The 25721-nt window shown below is 39.4% G+C and overlaps 1 protein-coding gene across 1 annotated transcript in view; it reads right to left on the reverse strand.

Annotated features, from left to right (window-relative positions):
- LOC127663012 (glypican-4-like) overlaps positions 1-25721 on the reverse strand; it is a 70749-nt gene that overhangs the window by 43647 nt on the left and 1381 nt on the right. The gene's annotated exons all lie outside the window — the stretch shown is intronic.

Raw genomic sequence — 25721 nt, forward strand, 5'->3', positions numbered from 1 at the left:
ATTACTCAGCACCTATTCCTGTTTCAATGGCAGGACAGCATCCGTGCCTGTTGATATGCGACTGTGCAGAATTGGCTGTAAAGATTACAGAGGACATTGTGACTCATCAGAAGGTGATACTGCACACTAGACACCAGATTCTGAAACTGTTAACAAACACTCGTTTAGGCTCTATCTCTAATCAAAGACGAGCTAAATGGGAGGCCACTCTCTTGAGTAAAAATGTGGATATAAATATTGACATTGAATCTGCTATCAACCCTGCCTCCTTACTTCCAGAAGAAGGAACTGCACACAACTGTGCCCGACTGATCGAGACGGACAGTCAGAGCCCTCTTCAATCTGAACCACTTTCCGATGCCATGAAGCTGTTCGTGGATGGTTCCAGCTTTCATGAACAGGGAAAATGCTTCACTGGCTGGGCTGTTGTAAATGAACATGGTGAAACTGTTGAATGTGGTTCTCTTTCAGGAGGAGGGGCTCAAGTGGCCGAGCTGGTCGCATTGACACGAGCATTGCAGTATGGCCAGGGAAACGAGTCAATGTTTACACTGACAGCCGTTATGCATATGGTGCTGTTCATGACTTCGGCCCTGTGTGGAGACGCAGAGGATTTCTAACCACTGCCGGTCTGCCGATCTCTCATCAACAGCAGGTAAAAGAACTTATGAATGCCTGTGATCTTCCTGCAACAGGAGCAGTTATCAAAGTCACTGGACATGCAACGGACAATTCTCCTGAGGCCACAGGAAACCGAGCTGCTGACACAGCTGCCAGAGAGGCTGCAACACGGACTGAGACTTGCGTGAGTGTTATGGCTCTTGCTCCTCAGGAGAGTGAGACCCCCAGAGACATTTTTAAACTCTATGATAAAGACGACTCTGAAGAGATAGAACAATGGACGAAATTAGGAGCTCAGAAAAATGCAGAAGGACTGTGGAAATTTCATGAGCGTTTTGTTTGTCCTGTTTCTGCTAGAACTGAACTAATGTCTTTGTATCATGGTTTGGCACATGCAGGTCCTGAAAAACTACATGCAATGATTTCCAAAACCTGGTGGTGGCCCCGACTGAGGGCTTCTTGCAATGATTTTTGTAAGAGATGTCTAGTATGCCTTAAGGTTAATTCTTCTTCTAAGCTGAAAATTCCCTTAGGACATGCCCCTCGACCTCAAGGGCCGTGGACACACCTCCAAATTGATTTCATAGGTCCACTGCCCCTAGTGGAGGTTTTACATACATTCTAATGATTGTTGATCTGTTTTCCAGATGGGTTGAGGCATTTCCACTGAGAAACTGCACCGCAGATGCAACCGCCAAGATTATGTTGAATGAAGTTTTCCCAAGATGGGGTTTGCCCTTACAAATTGATTCAGATCAGGGTACACATTTTACTGGTAAGGTGATGAAAAATGTCATGAAGTTGATGGGGGTGAGGCAACACTTTCACATTCCATTTAGGCCCCAATCTAGCGGATCTATTGAACGCACTAATCGTACGCTTAAAACTTCATTGAGAAAGAGATTGTTGGAGTGGGGGAAAGGGTGGCATGCGGCTGTCCCAGCGATTTTGTTAAGCATGAGAGCCAGCCCTAACAAGACTACACAGCTCAGCCCTTTTGAGGTAATGACAGGTCGCTACATGCGGCTGCCCTGGGATGCCCCCTTGCAACATGAGGGACCATCCGGGCCTTTGAAAGACGCTTTACAAAATTATCTGAAAGCTTTGGATGACAGTCTGCGAGACACACGGGTTAGTGTTAGCACACGACAAGCAGATCGAGATAATGTTGAGCAAAAAGACATGCCTGCTTTGCCTGAAATAGGTGACAATGTAATGTTACAGCGGAGATAGTTTCCCCTTAGGTCCGAAATTTGATGGGCCTTATCAGGTGGTATTGACCACTAACACCTCTGTTCTACTGGACAGGGGGGTTTTGGGTACAGTATGGAGACATTGGTCACAGGTGAAACCACTTGAAAAGTGTAACAACTTACTACCTCGGGATCATTAAATGTCTGTCGTGTATGTTAAAATTCTAGAATTCTTGAACAAATGTTTTATCATTACAGATGGCTGAATCCGACGACATACTGAAGCTGCTAATTCTTCAAGAAGAAGTGTGTAGTGAGAGACGACTGAAAGTGAAACAAGCTTTCATCCGATTGGTACTTCCGCTCTCGTTGGTATTTTTAATTCTGATCGCTTTATCATTTTTGATGTGGATTCAAATTTCAATTTGGACAGGGAGATTCCATGCATTTTCAACTCATTGGGATTGCGAGGAGATCGATAACCGTCCATCATGGGTACAATACCCATGTCTAAATTCAACTGAGGGTCTAAATTTAATTCGACTATGTACCAAAAGGTAAATGATCGTTGTTATCGTCTGGACGGAAATGAGACAGTGACCTATTGGCTTGGTCACTCCCCAAATTATCCCGATACTACCCTCATTATGCAAAAGGTCGGTGGATGAGGAGTTTGTGGCTGCGTCAGAGGATTTGGTCATGGGAGCTGTTAAATACGTGTTATATGCTTTCGGAGCTCTTTTGGGAGTGGGTGTCCTATGTCTGTGTGTGTGGATGTGTGTTTGTTTCTGTTTTTCTTATGTATGCAGGTCTGCTTGCAGTAACTTGAACCCTTCCGAGGAGGAGAACCGACTGAGAAAACTGACGACACGCTTGGAAGAGAAACTTAAGAAGGATAACATCAATGCCCTGTTGTGAGTGGAAGGGGGGAGAGCCTTTGAGTGGGGACTGGGAATTTTTAGTATCCAGCATGTCCGCAATGAGGCGAAGAGACAAGTGTGACCCGTCAGCGGAGCATGCGTCACCACTCCACCTTCCGTAGTGACCTCACTTGGTAGACCAGACGTGGCAGTATTGGACCCCACATTGGTCTAAAACGGGGGACTGAAGGGTGAGGGTCAGAAATCCCTTGTCTCTTCAGATATATCAATATATATATATCCTTTTATATCAATATCTATCTATATTCTGTTGCTTAACTTCTTTAATAAAATGATGAATTAACTATATGCATGATCACATAATCAATTTTATTTTTCTTATGCATAACTGAAATATACGCTGAATCATATGTGTGTTAAGAGTTAATTTTTGATTTCATGCACATTCCTTGAAGCCTCTCTCTCTGTTCTGCACGGAGGCTGACTTGAAGGTCGATCTTGGGAATAAGCTTGAGATGGGGGGGATGTTAAACATATGTTCCAGATGTATTCTGTGGTTGATTTTTACCTGTCCATGACTAATTATATGATTTAAAATCCTATGTAATAGCACTTGAATAAGTAGAAGTGTAAATTTTCTCTTATTATCTCTTTAAGGAAGGAATGCATGTTATTTCTTTCTTCTCCTTTGCCTGAGGGGTGAATATTTCTTATCTCACTGTTTTGGTTAAAATGACCTGATAAATGTGTGCTCTGGTTCCCTTGTGCGCAGAGAAACACTGTCGTTCGTCAGTGTTTCGTGTGTGCGTATTGACCTTCTACCCAGGTTTTGAACCCAGGGAGACACAGCAGGCAGACTCGAAGACGCCCGAGACCATCTGCGAGGCCACTTCAGATGTAAATCTCGGGCCAGGACGACAATTGCGCTGATTAATGTTGATGTGCTATAGCTATCTATATGTTGTGACTTCATGCTCTGTTAGCCAATCAGGAGTGAAATAATAGAATGTACTCCTTGCAAATGGTATAACTGATGTAAGATTTTGTGTAATGTATGAGTTAGCTTTCGATCTCCTCGTGAGACTTTGCCGCTGGCTGTACCAATTTCACTGCAAACTATTCTTCAGTAAATTTTGGATTCTTTAATTGAACTTCTTGACTCCTGGTTTTCTTTCTCCATATCTGGTCTGGGTCATAACTGTTATACCCCTAAAAATAAATATATATATATATTTTTTAGGGCTGTCAATCGTTTAACATTTTTAATCGAATGAACTGCAGTGTCGCATTTAAATCGCATATACAAATATTTGCAGAGAAAGCCCCTCATATAAAAAATAATTCAATATTTAATGATGAAATAATTATACATGGTTATCTTTAAATATTATATATATATATATATATATATATATATATATATATATATATATATATATATAAAAATTGAATATATTTATAAATATATATATGCATTTTAAATTATCTGAATATTTTGTATTTTATATATACACTCACCTAAAGGATTATTCGGAACACATACTAATACTGTGTTTGACCCCCTTTCGCCTTCAGAACTGCATTAATTCTACGTGGCATTGATTCAACAAGGTGCTGAAAGCATTCTTTAGAAATGTTGGCCCATATTGATAGGATTGCATCTTGCAGTTGATGGAGATTTGTGGGATGCACATCCAGGGCACGAAGCTCCCGTTCCACCACATCCCAAAGATGCTCTATTGGGTTGAGATCTGGTGACTGTGGGGGCCATTTTAGTACAGTGAACTCATTGTCATGTTCAAGAAACCAATTTGAAATGATTCGAGCTTTGTGACATGGTGCATTATCCTGCTGGAAGTAGCCATCAGAGGATGGGTACATGGTGGCCATAAAGGGATGGACATGGTCAGAAACAATGCTCAGGTAGGCCGTGGCATTTAAGCGATGCCCAATTGGCACTAAGGGGCCTAAAGTGTGCCAGGAAAACATCCCCACACCATTACACCACCACCACCAGCCTGCACAGTGGTAACAAGGCATGATGGATCCATGTTCTCATTCTGTTTACGCCAAATTCTGACTCTACCATCTGAATGTCTCAACAGAAATCGAGGCGCATCAGACCATGCAACATTTTTCCAGTCTTCAACTGTCCAATTTTGGTGAGCTCTTGCAAATTGTAGCCTCTTTTTCCTATTTGTAGTGGAGATGAGTGGTACCGGTGGGGTCTTCTACTGTTGTAGCCCATCCGCCTCAAGGTTGTGCGTGTTGTGGCTTCACAAATGCTTTGCTGCATACCTCGGTTGTAACAAGTGGTTATTTCAGGCAAAGTTGCTCTTCTATCAGCTTGAATCAGTCGGCCCATTCTCCTCTGTCCTCTAGCATCAACAAGGCATTTTCGCCCACAGGACTGCCGCATACTGGATGTTTTTCCCTTTTCACACCATTCTTTGTAAACCCTAGAAATGGTTGTGTGTGAAAATCCCAGAAACTGAGCAGATTGTGAAATACTCCGGCCCGTCTGGCACCAATAACCATGCCACGCTCAAAATTGCTTAAATCACCTTTCTTTCCCATTCTGACATTCAGTTTGGAGTTCAGGAGATTGTCTTGACCAGGACCACACCCCTAAATGCATTGAAGCAACTGCCATGTGCATTGGTTGATTAGATAATTGCATTAATGAGAAATTGAACAGGTGTTCCTAATAATCCTTTAGGTGAGTGTATATAAAAAATACAACATATTCAGATAATTAAAATGCATTACATGAGTTAATCATTGATAAGACGATACAAAAAGCAGCTTTATAATACAATCAGTTCAAGATTTATTATGAGGGCTTGTTTAAGGACCCGTCAATGCACACCTGCATCAGACATGCTTATGTAGCGTCTCGGGTGCATTGCGTCAAACATACATTTTTAGGTCACTGTGTCAAGTTAAATATAGTTTAATACTTAGAACATATCTTGAGATCCCTTAGATCGAATTTGCACTCCAAGTGTTCTGAATGCAAGAACGTAACGCATGTTTGTGTTGTTCTGCTGCTGGATAGTTGTTTTCTTCACTGTAACACTGCGTGTTACCATATAGCTGAAGTTTCACTTACTACCCTCTGGAGTAAACAGGTTGAACTACAAGCTTGCAATTCTCAGGAATCTTCCTTATTACGGTCCGGTCCGGCATTGCAATTAATTGGGTTATTTGTTTTAATCAAAATAATCGCACTGAATTAACATGTTAAATCGACATCCCTAATATATATATATATATATATATATATATATATATATATACATACATACACACACACACACACACACACACACACACACACACGTACATATATACACACACAGACAGATCAGTCACAACATTAAAACCACTTGCCTAATATTGTGTAGGTTCCCCTCGTGCCGCCAAAACCGTGCCAACTCGCATCTCAGAATAGCATTCGGAGATGCTTTTCTTCTCACTCTTTTTCTTTCACCACAATTGGTAATCTGAGTTATGAGTTGGTTTGAGTATTTCAGTAACTATTGATCTCCTGGGATTTTCATGCATAACAGTCTCTAGAACTTATCATTGGTGATATGATCGATGCATTGATTCAGATCGATGGATCGCTACACCCCTAATATGTACAGTATCTCACAAAAGTTCAACACTCACATTTTTGTAAATATTTGATTATATCTTTTCATGTGACAACACTGAAGAAATGACACTTTGCTACAATGTAAAGCAGTGAGTGTACAGATTGTATAAGTGTAAATTTGCTGTCCCCTCAAAATAACTCAACACACAGCCATTAATGTCTAAACCGCTGGCAACAAAAGTGAGTACACCCCTAAGTGAAAATGTCCAAATTGGGCCCAATTAGCCATTTTCTCTCCCCGGTGTCATGTGACTCAGTGTTACAAGGTCTCAGGTGTGAATGGGGAGCAGGTGTGTTAAATTTGGTGTCATCGCTCTCACACTCCCTCATACTGGTCACTGGAAGTTCAAAATGGCACCTCATGGCAAAGAAGTCTGAGGATCTGAAAAAAAAAAATAGTTGTTGCTCTACCATAAAGATGGCGTAGGCTATTTGAAGATTGCCAAGACCCTGACACTGAGCTGTAGCCTGGTGGCCAAGACCATACAGCGGTTTAACAGGACAGGTTCCACTCAGATCAGGCCTCGCCATGGTTGACCAAAGAAGTTGAGTGCACGTGCTCGCTTGTTTCAGATTGTGTCAAGCGTGTGTGGCGTAAACCAGGTGAGGAGTACAAAGACAAGTGTGTCTTGCCTACAGTCAAGCATGGTGGTGGGAGTGTCATGGTCTGGGGCAGCATGAGTGCTGGCGGCACTGGGGAGCTACAGTTCATTGAGGGAACCATGAATGCCAACATGTACTGTGACATACTGAAGCAGAGCATGATCCCCTCCCTTCGGAGACTGGGTTGCAGGGCAGTATTCCAGCATGATAACGACCCCAAACACACCTCCAAGACAACCACTGCCTTGCTAAAGAAGCTGAGGGTGAAGGTGATTGACTGGCCAAGCATGTCTCCAGACCTAAACCCTATTGAGCTTCTGTGGGGCATCCTCAAATGGAAGGTGGAGGAGCACAAGGTCTCTAACATCCACCAGCTCCGTGACGTCGTCATGGAGGACTCCAGTGGCAACCTGTGAAGCTCTGGTGAACTCCATGCCCAAGAGGGTTAATGCAGTGCTGGAAAATAATGGTGGCCACACAAAATATTGACACTTTGGGCCCAATTTGGACATTTTCACTTAGGGGTGTACTCACTTTTGTTGCCAGCAGTTTATACATTAACATTAATTAGCTGTGTGTTGAGTTATTTTGAGGGGACAGCAAATTTATACTGTTATACAAGCTGTACACTCACTACTTTACATTGTAGCAAAGTGTCATTTCTTCAGTGTTGTCACACTAAAAGATATAATCAAATATTTACAAAAACGTGAGAGGTGTACTTACTTTTCTGAGATATATATATATATATATACACACACAAATCTATGGCTTAATCACACAATTTAATAAACACACAAGGGCATATCACAATTATAATTTGATTAATTGTCCATTTCATTGTAAAGAGATAATGGTCAAATGTTAAAAAAAAAATTATCGATTTGGTACCAAAGTAACGTGACATTTGACATCCCTATAAGTGGACATAAATAAGAAATTGGACAAAAGACAATTTTGGGAACTGCCTAATTACTGCTGTGCCAAAATTATTTTAATTAATAAAAAGGACAACAGGTTTAGGTTGTGGCTAAATTATTTCATTCTGGCCCAAGTCAAAAGAGCACCTGTGTGAGGCTGCCAATTAGATGGGGGCTGAGACTCTAATAAGCTACACCTGAAGTCAGGCCTATTTAAAAGTGCTGTATGTAAGATTCAGAAACCCTTGTTATTAATGACACTTGTGGGCGTTATGTGAACTGCAGCCAGCTACCAGTTGTTCTTGCACACACTACATAGGGACGCGAGTGTGGGAGCATCGACCAAAATAATGACGTAACATACAAAGAGACTGAATGTGAATGCTGACAGATGAGGTGGCATAATTAAAATTACACAGTTATGATTGTTTTACTACAAACTTTGAAACTGTATATTATATTTGACTCTCCAGTGCTGGAAAAGGCCTAAAACAAAGGTCTGACTATGCGAGACTGTAGTTTGAAGTAATCACTTTTGCATGATACATTGACTGCATTTATACAACAGCCTACACCGGCGTTAGCTAGCTAGCCAGCTTTATCATTTGACAGGATGATGGCAGTAACTGTTTATAAAATGGGCTGTACATTATAAATATGTTGACAATTCAGTATTGAGGTGATTCCATCACAAATGTAATTTTGATATATCGATGCGCTGTTGTTTTATAATAATAGAATGTATATATTTTCTGTATAACCAAGTTACGTTACACTAATGAAACTAAAATAATGCAAAAGCGACCCACTGCCTTCGCATGATAATCAGTCAACAGGCTTTAATAGGCAAACTAGAAAGTCCGGGAAGGGCTAATTTTTAAGTTGCGTTACAAGCTGTTCACACATTGGCAAAAAAAAAAGATGATGAATATTACATGAAAATTGTTGCATATTGCACCTTTAAGAGGTGCTGGTTGCACTTCAGGGAGCTGCTGCAGTCGGCTAACAGCTAGGCAACAGACCAATAGCTGAAGTGAACAAGAGCTGAGCTGAAGAGTAGAAATTCTTCACAAAAACTGCTAATTCTTCACCCAAAGTGTAAGAAATTGCCTAAATAATAGTAATGTTCACCTTAACAAGAATTAATTAATGAATATTATGGAAGTAACTCTAGTAACAAAGTCCTGCACTTCAATGGCAGGTAGAAAGTAACAGTTTATTTCAATAGAAAGCTCATAGAGCAAGAGTTATAGACAGTGCTACTTTGTGCATCTGGTTGTACTCTAAATGTACATAAATCACAGCAAAAAAGATTTAGACCCACAGAAATGTTTAAATCCACTTCTTGCTGAGTTCGTCTTTCAAATCATATAAAATAAGCACTTAAGGCTCACTTTGAAATGGTTAAGAGATTAGGAATTTCAGCTGAGGAGAATTAGAGTTGAGACGAAATGGCAGTTCAGTCCACCAAAAATTCTTAACAAGCATGTGTGCAAAATGATGCTTTCTTAAATCAAGGATTAAAATTTAGCTCAAACACAGCTGTCAAAACACCAAACCACAAACATTTTATTTTCACATGGCACAAAGGTTAATATAGAGGAAAAAAATTTGCAAAATTAAAAAACAACTTTATGAGAAGTAATGTGATTGTATTTGTCCAAGGTCAATGTCCTGGCAGAACTGTAGCACTTGACTCTCAATAACAGTCTAATTAGTCTAGACAGTTGTGTGATTATTAACCAAGGAAAGAGCATTGTAGCTATACCATGCCACCCCTCCTGGTCTTCAATGTGCACTAAGGCACAAGAGCAAGCACAGAGATGCTTAAAAATACAAACCAGATGTAAAGTATGATGCTGAGCAGGGAGCCTTAATACAAAGTAAATCGAGACACACACGTGTTAGACTGATGTGTTTGTACACACTTCAGCAATCACTCAAAAGCTCTCATCCTTTTTGTACCAGTCAATCTCTGGTTCCTAAACCAGAGCAGGGCTTCAGGCCAATTAAAACTCCCCACTGGTAAGCATTCCAAAGGTCTGCCATCCATGAACATTTACCCAAATGTCCCTGGGGGGATTCCACAACATCGCTCCAGCCTCTCACTCCATGTCTGTCTCCCCCTCCCTCACCAGTGTGAGTCTCCAGCTTTGTCTCCACTCACAAAAGCTCCCTGCCTACACCACTTCCCAGATCACCCCATTGTGAATCATTTAACTTGGTCTGGTACTTTCAAAGACACATTAAAAGTCATGAGACGGCATGTTTGGAGTTTAACAGAAGAATCAAGGGATCCCTGTTGTTCATTACTTATAAAGTCTTTAAATGAACATTGGAGTGTGAAGCTTTTCATACAAACTACAGGGAAGTCAGTTAATGACCAAGTAGGGTCAGATCTGATTGGGAAAAAACAGATAATGCATACATAAGTATTAATCATACATCTTTCATCATCTATTTAGAACTAACTGAAGCAAATAATATTAGACCATTTTATCCAATTCATCAAGAAAGCACTTTTTATGAAAGATTTCCAAAGTATTAAACAGTTATCCATCTATTGTATGGTCCATTATGCTAAATGCAAACCAACAAAACAGTATAGAATTATAGTATTGTCCAAAACATAAAATCTTGGTTATTACTACTGGTCATAAACTGTCATTTTTAAAATGATTGGTATCATTCTGAATAGGCTGATATAGGAAGCAGACAATGTTAGACATTTATGCCCCATATTCAATCAATGTTTATTTCCATATTTCATAGGTTGTAAACAGTTATCCATCAGTTGTATTGTAAAATGGTTTGATGCCTGATTTCACTTGAAACATATGATTTAGCCTAGTGAATGGTATTTGGTTTAAAAAAAAGGCAAAGTTTGACCAGAACATTATTATTGGTATCTGTCAAAATTAGAGATATACCGATAATCGGATTGACCAATATTTAAACTTTTTTACATTTCTATATTCTTGGACACAAGACAATACATTTTAAAAATGTATTTAATGAGGGGCTTTGAACAAGATAATATTTCATTATAATATAATTAATTCTTTGAAGACTGCGCAAAATTTATTAAAATAATTCTAAACCAGTTCACCAGAGGTTAGTGATAAATGATTAAGTTGCTAATGTGCCTAAAAGCAGAAAATAAAACATGCATTGGTTATGCTTAATGGTTATCAGACACTTAAAGGTGAAGTTTGTAACTTTTTCTGTGTTAAAATACTTTCTCCTATCCAACCTTAAACTGTAAGTATAGGCCATATATAGGTACATTTTCTTGAAATCTGTAAGCACTGTGTCTCTTGTTTTGAGCAACCTGCCTATACAAAGACAATAACATTGACTCGACCAATGGCATGAGAGTTGGGGGCAGAACCATCTTTTTCTTTGACCAACGGCAGATGGGGGCATATGCAAAAAGGTGTTTTGAAACGATGCTTATTTTTGCAATTCCATTTGGTGGTGCCAGAGGTGCAGAAATTACATAGCTTAAACACCAAAATAATCAGTATAGTATTGGTCATTGAAAACCAATACCTGTATATATCTAGAATATCTCCAACTTAAATTTCTATATTGGTGGATCTTTGGGAAAAACAAAAAATAAAATTGCAGAGGATTCATCCTTGTACAGATCTGAAGGTACGCAGCAAAGGCATAGATACACCAACTGAAATGGACCAAAAGTTCAGCTGGAAGCAATTACACCCCCCAACCAACACCTCCACTCTGAGATCCAGCAAGAGACAAATTACAATGATCCTGTATGCAAGCAGAGACACTGACAGCATGGAATGCACTGTTTATTTACATATGAGGAGACAGGGGGCAAGAGATACAGGCCAGGAATAGAGGAGGAAGGGGTTGGAGAAAGGAGGAAAAACACATTAAAGAGGGATGAAAACTGATTACACAGCTTAATCTCCATGCCCTTTTCCACTGCAGGAACTAAAGCCCGTTTCAGGTTCTTTTCCCCAGAACTAGTACTTTGTTGTTTTCCCACAAGGAACTACAGTTCCTTCCATTAAGAGGGACGTTTTAGCTCCAACTCCAGGGTAGGTACTTGTGCCCTCAGAAGTGTGATGTTGGGAGGTGCTGCAGTCTGTATGATGAACAAAGCAATGAGAAACGCAAGGTGTCGGCAGCCGCCACGAGTAAACAAACTTGTAGCTGTTAGCCTACTATTTAGAGGATAGGGCAAATTTTCAATTCCTGTAACAGAAACAACATAAATCCAACAAATTACCCAAAGGGGATCGCCTGTTTCACACATGTGTGTGAGGGGTTAGCAGAATTGCAGTGTGACTTTAACAGAAGATTAAATTCATTAAATAGTTCATTTATTAAAATTATTAAATGATTCATTCATTCAAAAACGCTATCCTTTAAGCCATTAACTGATTATTCAGCAATTCATGTTTTCAAATGCAGCCACAGTTTGTGCAAAACAGCCCTAACTAAAGTGTAGCTCCGATCCTAGTGTCCTCCATCAGTGTTCTTGTTGCTGCTGCTATAGAACTACGTGTGCAAACAGGGTCAGAAGAATAACGGACGACACTGAAAATGAACATTTGTGTGCATGTATGCATAAAGACTCACACGAGGTATCCAACGTGAGAAACTGCAGGCCTGGCTGAGTAGTTATAATACATACATCACCTAAAATAATAATTCAGTGCCCTAGGCAATCAGTAACAAACACTAACTCCCAGAGAGTGATTACAGGAAACTAACTTTTATCACGAACAGCAACAATCCCATTGCTTGCAAACAAACCAAAGCTCTGCAGTAAAAGACACAGAACGCATATTTATACTGCAGGCTTAATCAAAACTTGCTTGCTTCCCAAACCCAGACACATCTTTCCTTCTAGTTCCTCATCATAAATGGAATCAATGAAAGTTGAAGCTTTAATTTAGTTGCTATGTGACAAAAACAACAAAGCATTTGTGTGCCTTCACTGTGTGATGCTATTCAAAGCTCGACTGCAAGTGAATATAGTTAAATGAAATATTTCAGGAAACATTACATATATATCTGCTTGAATGGAACAGCAACTGGTTGATAATTCCTAACAAATTATTTAATATGAGTGCTCTGAATATACAGCACACAAACCTATTAGTATGCCATTGTTCATACATAACCTACTTTTTCATTTATTTCCATATTCAAATCAAGCAGTAAAACTTGTTATTTTAAAAGGTTTACGTTTAGCAAAAGAGAATGCAGATCCTTAGCACAGAGATTTCCTGCTTAAATCAATTCTTGATCTCTTTGTAGCCCTATATATACACAGTGTATGTGTGTATACATATACACACATACATGCACATGTATGTATATACATACACATATACACACACATATGTATATACATGCACATATACACACACACAAACAACTGTGCAAAAGCTTTAGGCACTTGTGAAAAAGTGTGAAAAGCGGCACTTTTGCATAGCGAGGACGTCTTTAAATATTATTATATAAATAGTTTTCATTTATCAATTAGTGTCATACAAAGTCCAGTAAACATAAAAAAGCTAAATCAATATTCAGTGAGAACAGCACCAATTCTCCTAAGTACACCTGGATACAGTTTTTCTTGGTTGTTGGCAGATAGGATGTTCCAAGCTTCTTTGAGAATTCACCACAGTTCTTCTATTTATTTAGGCGGTCTCAATTGCTTCTGTCTCTTTATGTAATCTCAAACAGACAATGTTCAGTGGGGGGCTTTGTGGGGGACATGACATCTGTTGCAGGGCTCCCTGTTCTTCTATTCTAATCTTTTCTATTTGCAAAAGTCATGTTTGGGAGTCTAACATTTAAATTTCCTATTGACACACTAAAGCTGAAGATATAAATAACCATCTTAAGACAAATGCATTTGTGAATCATCTTATGATCCTAAGACTTTTGCACATATACATATACACTCACCTAAAGGATTATTAGGAACACCATACTAATACTGTGTTTGACCCCCTTTCGCCTTCAGAACTGCCTTAATTCTACGTGGCATTGATTCAACAAGGTGCTGAAAGCATTCTTTAGAAATGTTGGCCCATATTGATAGGATAGCATCTTGCAGTTGATGGAGATTTGTGGGATGCACATCCAGGGCACGAAGCTCCCGTCCCACCACATCCCAAAGATGCTCTATTGGGTTGAGATCTGGTGACTGTGGGGGCCATTTTAGTACAGTGAACTCATTGTCATGTTCAAGAAACCAATATGAAATGATTCGAGCTTTGTGACATGGTGCATTATCCTGCTGGAAGTAGCCATCAGAGGATGGGTACATGGTGGCCATAAAGGGATGGACATGGTCAGAAACAATGCTCAGGTAGGCCGTGGCATTTAAACGATGCCCAATTGGCACTAAGGGGCCTAAAGTGTGCCAAGAAAACATCCCCCACACATTACACCACCACCAGCCTGCACAGTGGTAACAAGGCATGATGGATCCATGTTCTCATTCTGTTTACGCCAAATTCTGAGACCATCTGAATGTCTCAACAGAAATCGAGACGCATCAGACCAGGCAACATTTTTCCAGTCTTCAACTGTCCAATTTTGGTGAGCTCTTGCAAATTGTAGCCTCTTTTTCCTATTTGTAGTGGAGATGAGTGGTACCCGGTGGGGTCTTCTGCTGTTGTAGCCCATCCGGCTACAAGGTTGTGCGTGTTGTGGCTTCACAAATGCTTTGCTGCATACCTCGGTTGTAACGAGTGGTTATTTCAGGCAAAGTTGCTCTTCTATCAGCTTGAATCAGTCGGCCCATTCTCCTTTGACCTCTAGCATCAACAAGGCATTTTTGCCCACAGGACTGCCGCATACTGGATGTTTTTCCCTTTTCACACAATTCTTTGTAAACCCTAGAAATGGTTGTGCGTGAAAATCCCAGTAACTGAGCAGATTGTGAAATACTCAGACCGGCCCGTCTGGCACCAACAACCATGCCACGCTCAAAATTGCTTAAATCACCTTTCTTTCCCATTCTGACATTCAGTTTGGAGTTCAGGAGATTGTCTTGACCAGGACCACACCCCTAAATGCATTGAAGCAACTGCCATGTGATTGGTTGATTAGATAATTGCATTAATGAGAAATTGAACAGGTGTTCCTAATAATCCTTTAGGTGAGTGTATATATGTATGTATATAATGTATATATATATATATATATATATATATCAATATATACCAATCTCTGCTATGAAGACTCATCCAGCACTGAAGAGCTCTTTGACTTCAAACAAACCCACAGAGGAGATGAAGGGACAGTATATCTAGGTCAAAGCATGTCTTGTTTTGAAATTTGCAAGCCCACCATAACCCTGATACCACCAAAACTGCAGGCACATCCAGTATTTCACTCTCTAAGTCTAGATGCCATAGATTTTTACACACTCTTCCTGACTCTGAAAATCCACTTTTTAAAACACAAATATCTCAACCTATCTCAAGGTTTTAACTCATCTTATTCCCCTTGGTCAAACCAGCAGAAGCCTGATCTGTTCTCAAACAATGTTTATAACAATCATCCAAGAACGTCTGAAATTCAGCAGATGCCGAAACTGACAGACAAGCATTGAGGTAATGTGTAAGTGGTGTGTTAGAAAGATAGAAGATGAGTTGATGGAGAGAAAGAGACTGAGAGAGGGGGCCCACTGTCAAGATGAGGTCAGGCCAAAGATCAAGTTTCCAAGTTCTCAAAGCTAGAACACTGCAACAATGATGATCTGATATACCTGTTAGGCTTAAGAAACTGGATATCCATGAAGTTGGTGGAGAGAGCGGCAGCAATAAGCAATTGTAGGTGTAGTAAACCTACACCGGGCTAAACTGAAATGCTTCTGATATAGACATATCCAGATAATATATGGACAGGTATGTCAATAAATCAAAGCAACCAACTTGATTTTCTATACTCAAAAGCATGGCAATTTCAAGCTTTTTGGTCAATCCAGAATTTTCACCACTGATATCATCACTACGACTTCACCCCACCTAAAAAACAATAAGCCAGGGTTTGACTGAGTGACTTGTGGCAAAGTGAAGTCATATTACACTTTTGAAAAGTCATTTGAAATGCCAGAGGTGGGACTGGAGCTGAGGCATTTGGTTTTGTTGACTGTTTTAAAAGTTCCCATCACCTTGTCAGTTAAATAGATGGAGGCCTGCAATAGAGCCAGAGGGAGCTCTTCAATCCCCTCTGCCCAAGCACACATCAAATCAACACTGCACATTCCACTCTCTCCAAAGACTTTATTACATGTGAGGAGAACTATGTAATCGAACAGGCAGAATTTTAGAAGGCTGACAAGTTTCCTGGTCCAAGGATCATCAGAGGGGACTATTGATGTTAGACATGGAAGTAATTAGCAGGGATTACAGAAAATCTGGAACATTCCCAGAGTTTGGGCTTTTGCCCAAAACCCAGATGAGCCCCTCGCATGCATCCCTCACCTTTTGAAACTGCTACAAATAATTCTGAGAGACCGGAGAGAAAACAAATCCATAATATAGTCATGATTATCATTGACTACGTTCCCATGAATTTAAGAAAATGGTTTATTCCAGGGTTTTTTGAGAAAACATTGTGCTGAAACGTCATGTAAACGAGAACGCCGATTTTCCTTACGCTGTTAAAGAGATTAAAAGTAAGCGTTTAAACACACCTGGGTTTCTTCCAGAGAATGTGGCATATGTGGCCATGTAAATGCATAAGCGGCGTTCGTACAGGTTTTTGAGAAGTGCGCATGTGCATGAACAGCATGAACAACATGAATAAAAAACGTCAAATGATGGAGCCCTACAACAAGTCAACACATCTGAAAGAATACACATTTCTGGGAGTACAGTGGAAAAAACATATATAAGCTATACCCATTTATACACAACAATGTAAAATATCGACTGTTCACATAGACGCCCATGTACATTGGGGGAATCCTTGAGTTTTAAATAAGAGGGAAACCCCACTACTGCAGAACAATTCCCCTGCTGACAACAGCAGAAAGTTAAGGAAACAAATACAGCAACAACTCTGGAATATCTGCTAATAAAGTATTGCAATGGAGAATAGAGAAGTCTTCCATTGATGCCATGTTTGTTAATTACAAAAGTGTTGTGGGGGAAACTACTTGGCTGCTGAGAAAGCTGCTTACTGACCAAGTAAGTCAGACTTCTACTGAAGCAACCCTTTACTACAATGAGAGGAAAATCGCTCTCATTTGAAACCAAATTTTGCGCTATGCGACTAAAAATATCTATGATAAGCCACTTGCAGTTAAATGTTTAGATTTCACGTACCAGTGATTGTGTACTGAAGTGGTGAAATATTCAGCAGCAAGATCCTTTCACTGTGTTGAGAGTAGAAGTTGTTCCATGTAATGTGCCAAAGACTAGATCCATCCATGCAGTCCATTTGTCATTCAAAAATGTATTTTTAAAACTCTTTCTGTTCTATACAGACAGTTGTTGATCAAGACATGGTTGAGGTAAAGCCATTCGAATCCCTCTCGTTAGAATGCGCTCCATTTACAGACGCTCTACAGAAATGTCGGTTTTTGTTAGAGACAGTAAAGGTTTTTAGCATGTGTTCATCAAATTATGCAGTTAAACAATAAAATTGTATAAAAAAATCATATGCAACACAATTTCAAATTTAATATTGAATACATGGATTTGGTCATTTAAAATAAAAATAAAAAAAAAAGAATAAATTTGGACCCATAGGTATACGTATTGAATCAGGATATCTGTATCAATACCCAGCTCTAGTTGATGGTGCGTCAATCACTCTTGTACATTTGCCGCAGTTTCAAACATGATCCAATTCTAATATTGTGATGCATTGTCATAAATTTAATTGTGACGTGTGTAAGCCTAGTAAGGTGGTTGCCAAAACCCAACCCTACTTTACTTATTGTTTGATTTTTTATTATGTCAATTCTAATGTTGGTTGAATGACAAGGACACAGGTTGCAGAGTGAACTTCAAGTGTTACACCTCCAGCATTGCTCATTTGGTTTAGTGCTTGAGGTGTAAAAAATTTATGAAGTGAGGAAAACACTTTAGCACAGACTTGAGTAGATCTCAGAGTAATACTCACAGATGGTGGGCTGACACCACTGACTGAAACCAGCACAAAAAAAGACACACTACTTCTCAAATAACACACCCACACACATGGAGCTTTTGCAGAGAAATGAGGCCAAGGGAATGTCCCAATGGACAACTGTATCCAAAGCTCAATACTCTAGTAGGTCTCTGCTTGAATACTCAACCACAGAGTGGCCATGCTAATGCCTGGTAACAAAGCCATGGGTTTGCGCAAACAGCAGCACTAGCTGTAGCAGTCTGTTTTGGTATTAAAATTATCTGGAAAGCTTCCCACACACAGAGCAGATAGGGAGGTGAGAATAGTGGGACAAGTAAAAGAAACAGAGGGGATAACACTTAGACAGGGGGCTGAAAAGCTGCTTTGGCACAAACACATCCAACAAAGGCTTCCCTATCCAGTGAGATGCAAGGGAAAAGGCCCATCGGCCAAGTAAGGGGGCCCAGGGAGTGTTGATTTAACAGCATGCAAATGGGAAGTGTTAACAAGGAACTTCAGTGGCAGCCTCTATCTGCTTTAAAGTGTGGAAAGCCACAAATGCAGGGCCAGATTTTACACAGCACATCGCTCCCTACCCTGCCAGATTTACTCAAGGAAAACCGCAAACTACACTAACAATGTCACAAGAGACACGAGTCCTGAGGAAAGAGAGCTTGTGGAAGCATTGGGCTTATTTTCATGTCTGAGCACATCTGCCCTATTCAGTGTGCGAGTGTGTATGACTTGGGGTGAGTCACAGCCCATGAATCCAGCCATGGGCCTGGTTCCCTGCGAGTAGGTCACACGCTCTCGCTCAATCATACGCTGTGGCAGTTCCTCTTAGTAACATGTTAAGTTGCCTATTATTGCTACCCTCCTTCTGTCTGTCAAAATTAAATTTTCTTTCATTCAATGGCCAGTCAATACTCTGCTGAAGATCCTCCGGCTGAGTCTTTGTTGCCTTTCCTGGCTCTGACATCCCAGCGAGTAGGTCTTGGTGGTCCCCTCTGGAATGCGGTAAGGAGTGGGTAGACTCAAGCAAAAAAGGGGGTGCCTCATTGTTCCCACACACTGAACTTACCCCCCCACTGGGCTGTCGCTATCTGGGGGGTGTTGTGGAGGGCCAAGAAAGGAGAGTTTGCTAAACTTACTCAATACTATTTCTTCTCTTTATACTTTACTTATACAAAACACTTTACCCTTTACATTAGTCCACAGTAAAAGTCAGAGATAATGTTGCATTGCCAGTCACACATCAGCACAATATACTTCTGCCTGCTTATTACCAAATGCTGCTTGCTTCTCAATCACAAGACAACTTCCTCCTGATAAACAAACTCAATTACAGGCAGTTAGTCACTGGACCCAGGTCATTGAGAGTACAGAGAGCGCCATTTTAGCCTCTCCCAGAGCAGGAAAATATGCACTGACTGAACTGGGAGCTGATTTTACCGTCTATAGAAAATTGTGACCACCCCAATACTCTGATAACAACCAAAAAGTTTTTGTATTTTTATTTTAATCCAACACAAGTAAACTAAAATGAGATAATTCTCTGCTTGATGTGAACACACAACACTTGTGCAGTCTTCGCAGAGCAAAATCATGGAAATGCGAAATCGGGGAAATAAGCAATAATCTATGCGTTAATAAGGTTTTCTATAAAACGTTTATGACCTTACTCTGATAAAGGAAAGCCTTTCAAGGTGTTAACATGACCACAGACGTTGTCAGCTTATTAAGCATAATCGGTATAACATTGTAAATGTAAATAGGCTCAGTGTCTCATGAAGGGTAATTTATTTAATTTTAAGCAGTGACAGTGTGACATGCTAAACTACATCCAAAACTATTTTAATCAATATTTGTAACTCTTTTATAATCTTTTTAACCAATTCTTATAATGAGAGACTACATGGGATTTTTTTTTTTCACTTTTAAAAGACTTTCATCTACTTAGCAGGACCCCAAGCAGGACTACTTAAGTGAACTGTAAAAACCTGAAATGTGATCAAAACTAATTTTTAAACTTAAAATGATGACCAGTAAGGGGGATTTGTGATCCACCATGAAGCTGTTAATGCAGAGTCTTTTCACTAATCTTAATCAACTGAATTTAGCTCTATAAAGGCTCCCCTGTGAAGTACACAAAAACTAAATTCTAAAAATACAATAAAGAAATGTTTTCCCCTTTTATAGTATGCAACCTCTAATTAAATGAGTAGTCAATTCTCCAAGCAGGAAAATTACTTTTATTTAACACGACTCACAACATCTGCCTTAATGACACACATAGCTAACAACAGTAACAGAAACCCTGATTTGTTCTTTAATTACCACACTTCAGTGATAATCCTCCGATAAGCTGGAACAGTTGGCTTTGGGGGCACACTCTGATCTGACACAGTGGCAGACAGAGGTCTCATTAACACAGCATAAAAGAACTTCTGACATTATCATCTTTTTGTAACACTCAACCCAACAGACTGTCAATGGAAACAATCATTTGTTTGCATTGTGTAAACAATTAAACAGTTGAATTAAATCTATATAACCAACTTATCTGTCATGCATCAACTGGGTACAACAGAATTCTTATTCATTAATATGTTAAGTTAACATGAGGAGAAAACACATCCGGCATGTTTAGGAATGCCACTAGGTTGAAATGTGTGCATAAGTATTCAACAAATAAGCTTATACCTGATCTCCTCCAACATGACATGGTTAGTCAATTATTTATCCAAATAAATATGTAACGTGATCAAGAATTGAGTGTTTAGGGGGCCTGGGTAGCTCAGCGAGTATTGATGCTGACTACCACCCCTGGAGTCGTGAGTTCGAATCCAGGGCGTGCTGAGTGACTCCAGCCAGAACTCCCAAGCAGCCAAAATGGCCCGGTTGCTAGGGAGGATAAAGTCACATGGGGTAACCTATTCATGGTCACTATAATGAGTCGCTCTCAGTGGGGCACGTGGTGAGTTGTGCATGGATGCCGTGGTGAATAGTGTGGGTCTCCACAAGCGCTACGTCTCCGTGGTAATGAGCTCAACAAGCCATGAGATAAGATGCGCAGATTGACGATCTCAGACACGGAAGCAACTGAGATTGGTCCTATGCCACCCGGATTGAGGAGAGTCACTATGCCACCATGAGGACTTAAGAGCGCATTGTGTATTTCAATTTGGGGAGAAAACATTTTTTAAAAATAAAACAAATTGAGTATTTGAGAATAAATATTGAGGTGTCAAATGCGTTAAGCTACAGGCAAAAGTTAAATGTGTCCAATTCAAGATCTGATCTGTAAAATATTAAGGGACCAGTGGGGTGAAGTCACTGCATCTGAGTTTCAATTATGAGCAAGTTTAATCTTTCAAAAGAATGGGGAGGAAACAGCTTTGATATTTGCCATTATCCATACCTGAGGCATGACATAAGACCAAACTGCCAACATAAAGCAAAATAGATTTCTCCATCAAAGGGAAAAAGTGTTTTGCTGGATCTCAATGAGAGGCTGTTGACATGGCGAGATACCAATCTGGTCAGTGTTAACCACCCCTCCCCTCTGGATCTTAAGAAGATGGGCCACCTGCCATTGGGTGGGAGGCACTTGACACACGTTTTACAACATCTAGGCCAATCAAACTATCACAAGCAGTGAGGATTTTTATAAGAAGGAAAGGCACTCCTTTCGGTTTAGCCAAGGATTGGAGGATATGGGCGATTTAGTCCTCAGCAGGGAACTGTGTACTTCGGGCTTTAAGAACTACAAAGCGTCCTAAGGTGCAATAATCCACAGTCCTCTCAAACTGAGCGGATCTAGAGGCACAATGAAGAAAGACCTTACCTCTGCTTAACCAAATCCTGCCAGCTCTCAAAAAAGAAAAGTAAAAAAAAAAAAAACTTTACCATGCTTATCCAGCAGAGAACCACAATGCAACAAAAACACAGATTTTACACCACTACCTTCACCTGTACCCATAACCCTGGCCCACTTCCATGAACAGTAATGTGGTAAAAGCAGACTCAACACACTCACTTGCTAGTTGAGTAATACACAAAAGGAATACCACACTATATTTAGACTCAAAAACATTTTGCTACACTTAAGAAAAGTGGCTTATGCTTCTACCAGGGTTCTGGCTTGCATTTAAATAACATTAATTAATACATTCTGTATGTGTGCTTTAATGCAATGGTCAAGAAATAGCTAAAGGCAACATCTCAAATTTTTTGTTAATTTTACTGTATTCAACTAGGGCTCGACGTTATTGACAATAAAAAGTTGTCGACCAATATTTTTGTTGTCGAATAGTCGTTTGATGTCATTTAGCGTAACACAAGATCACATTAAACTTTAATGATGACTCTTGAGAGCAGCACTGCAGTTTGCACATGACTGAGGAGAGGAAGAATTTAAAGCAGCATATAAAATATTTAGACTTGCTTTTAGAGAACAGATCTTGAATACAAGTATATTTTGTCTTAACTGCACTCGCAGAAGTATAACCAAGTGAAAAAATACACTGATATGTATGATACATTCTCTTAAAGCAAGTCTAAATATCCTATACGTTGCTTCTCAATTAAATGTACCTTGTTTAAATAATGTTAAGACCATTTTAAATGGAAAACAAGACAAAAACACTTGATAACAATAGGATTTTGTTCAGCGAATTTCTTTACTGAATTAAACTTAAAAGCATTTTTTTCCTTAACCTGTTGATATGCAATCCCCCGCACATGGTAGTGACGTCACTCTGCTCTGTTTCACAATAGCAATGCTCCAGAAACAGCTATTTAGTTATTTGTGCCAGGAGTACAAATGAAAACATGCCATATCAAAACGGGACTTCACACATTTGTTATGCCACACTTGAGTCAATTGTCCATTGAAAAACATCCAATAGCGCTTTGTCCATAAATGTGATAAAGCTGAGAAATATTGATATATTCTCCATTGTTTACATGAGATCTCACCTGAAAGAATAACCCTTTGTCATTGTTCTTCAACAAACTATGCAATCTGAGCAGCATTCATGTTGTAAAACTGTTTTAAAGATGATTTCCCCCCCCCTATATTAATGCACATTTAATACAACCTTTTAAGTGTGGACACAAGCTGAATAATCGGTTAAGAGCTAATGATTAATCGTTGCAATAATCACAGAATAGTCGAATAATCATTCTAATAATCGCTAGATTCATCGATTATCAAAATGATAGTTGTTGAAGCCCTACATGATACATTCTCTGAAAGCAAGTCTAAATATCGTATGTTTCTATCAGATGTTAAATTGTTTTTAGATCATTTTAAATCGAGAAAAAAAGACAAAAACACTTGATAACAGGAATTATTAATGAATAAAACAATACAAATCCAAGTATTTTTTCCCTTGTAATTCAGTTAATGTCATTTAGAGGTATTTTTAAGTTGATTTTGTCCTTTTTATTGATCTATTCACAATTAATACAACCGTTTAAGTCAAGGCACAAGATGAATAGTCGGTTAAGAGCTAATGATTAATCGTTGCAATAATCGACGAATAGTCAAAAAATCTTTCTAATATTCGTTAGATTTGTCGGTTATCAAAATAATTTTCAACATATCCTCCCCTTTAATCATGCCTCAACTATAAAGATCTTCATTAGAAATTTAGAAAGCTGAAGGATAAATAATCTCAATAATTTCGCTGCAGGTCAAAAACGAAAGAAACTAGTGGCGGCTGCGGAAAAGCTTGCCATGTAGATGCCATGTCTGCAAAAGCCATAACATTCTATACTTCTGATTAACGACTCTAACATAAGCAAACGATATTGAAAGGAATGGTGGTCTTTTAATATCAGGACTTGTTTGAATGGCCTTATCTGGCTAGTGTGAGTCACATTAAACATGTTTCAGTGTATAAATAATCATACCCTCTCTGATGAATCGCTGGAACACAGAAAAATCATCATGGATGGTATATCATTTTGGTAATATGCCTGATTAGTCATGTGTGTAGGATTGGCTCAAACCATTCCAGGATGGAGTTGATTCAGGACCACAGAAGAATAAAAGACGGCATGTTTTGACAACAAGGTGAACAGGGCCCTCTCTGAAAGCCAGAACTGGGGGGCCACTACCAGTTCATTTAGGTACTGCTGTGGACCATTTTCTCCCTAGCAACATGAGACATTGTTAAATAAAAGCTGTGCTTTTTGTGCTTCTTTTTGCGTTCTTAGAACCTCCACCCCTCAGCAACAGCAGACCTTGTCACTCTCTCTGTATCAATTATCTCAGTCTCTTACTGACAAATGCATGCTAACTGAGGATAGCACATTGTGAGAGGCACATGGACAAGGCACCCAAACTTACCCTCTAAACAAGCCTTTATAATGCTTTCTTTAAACCCATCAAAACAAAACTGGAGATGTGACAATTGAAAATGAAAAAATGCAGGCTTGTTGGGCTAAACTCAAGGTTTGCATTACAATGACACCTCAGGGAAGACAATGGGCTTGTTGGACAAGCGTAAAGTACCAGGCAAATTAAAGCCCACTTGTTCCCCTTCACCTACCTGCAGTCATGCATGCAGCTGTTTTTATCATCAACAAAATTCCCAAGGTAGCTATCCTAAACTGGATATAAAAAAAATTCAAGTTTGCAATGCATTATTTAAGAGTGTGCCATGCCAGATACAGATTTCAGAATGTGAGTCATCTTAAGAGTTTCAGCCCTGCCAGTTCACTGCTTTTTGAATTTGTATAACTATGTGCACAATGAGCCATAGAGGAGCCATTTAGATATGTAGAGCACAGGAGGCACCCTCTCCCTCGAAGCAATAAGCCACTAGATACTGGGAATTACAGTGACTTTTTCATGTTGTACCCAACAACAGCAATATGATGAAAGACACCTATTTGTAAAGGTGCACTTACATTTTTCATCATTAAAAAGATATACTCCTCAAGAAATTAACTGAGTGCACCTTTAAAAAGCCACACAATGTAGTGTTATTATTAATAATGACAATTTATCAGCCAAGCAATATAGTTTGCTTTATAAGGCTGTGTGCATTTGGAACATGGCACATTAAAGGTGCACTCAGTAAGACTTTGTTCATGTCGACGGACTTACACTGATACCTAGGGGCGTGGATGCATATTTTAAATGCAAAAATAGTTTTCAATTACAGATGCCAATGTAAAAATACAATATTGACAGTAAGCCTTGATTAATTTATTCCATGAGTGAAAGTATCCAATAACAGTACAGTGATTAGGCTAGTATTATTTGCCTGGTCATGTGACACTAACATGTGAGCCCCATGAGGAGACCCTCTCTGTGTACTGTAGAGTAAAACAGCTTTTATAAAAATTACTAATATGACCGAATTCCTCATCTCATGAGAGTGCTCGTGATTTTATATACATACATTTCAAAATTGCAATTCATATTTTTGAGTGAAATTTTAAATGAGGAAAAAATTAAGGAGTGCACCTTTAATACATGTGCTATGCGTTTATCCTTATTTTACAACTGGTGTAAAGGCGGCTCGTCCAATTAGAATTCAGTGTCAGATTTATCCGTTTAATAATGTGCATTTTAAAAGAAGCATTCAGACCGGGATCCAAGTCAATTAGACTGACTCTAGACTGTTTAGAATGTGTGCCAGGGGCTTGTTTTCCCATCCAGCCCTTGTAGAGGGCTAAAAACTGCAACTTGTTACGCACCCCC

This window comes from Xyrauchen texanus, chromosome 23 (genome assembly GCF_025860055.1).
Source record: "Xyrauchen texanus isolate HMW12.3.18 chromosome 23, RBS_HiC_50CHRs, whole genome shotgun sequence".
In the NCBI taxonomy this organism is placed as follows: domain Eukaryota; kingdom Metazoa; phylum Chordata; class Actinopteri; order Cypriniformes; family Catostomidae; genus Xyrauchen; species Xyrauchen texanus.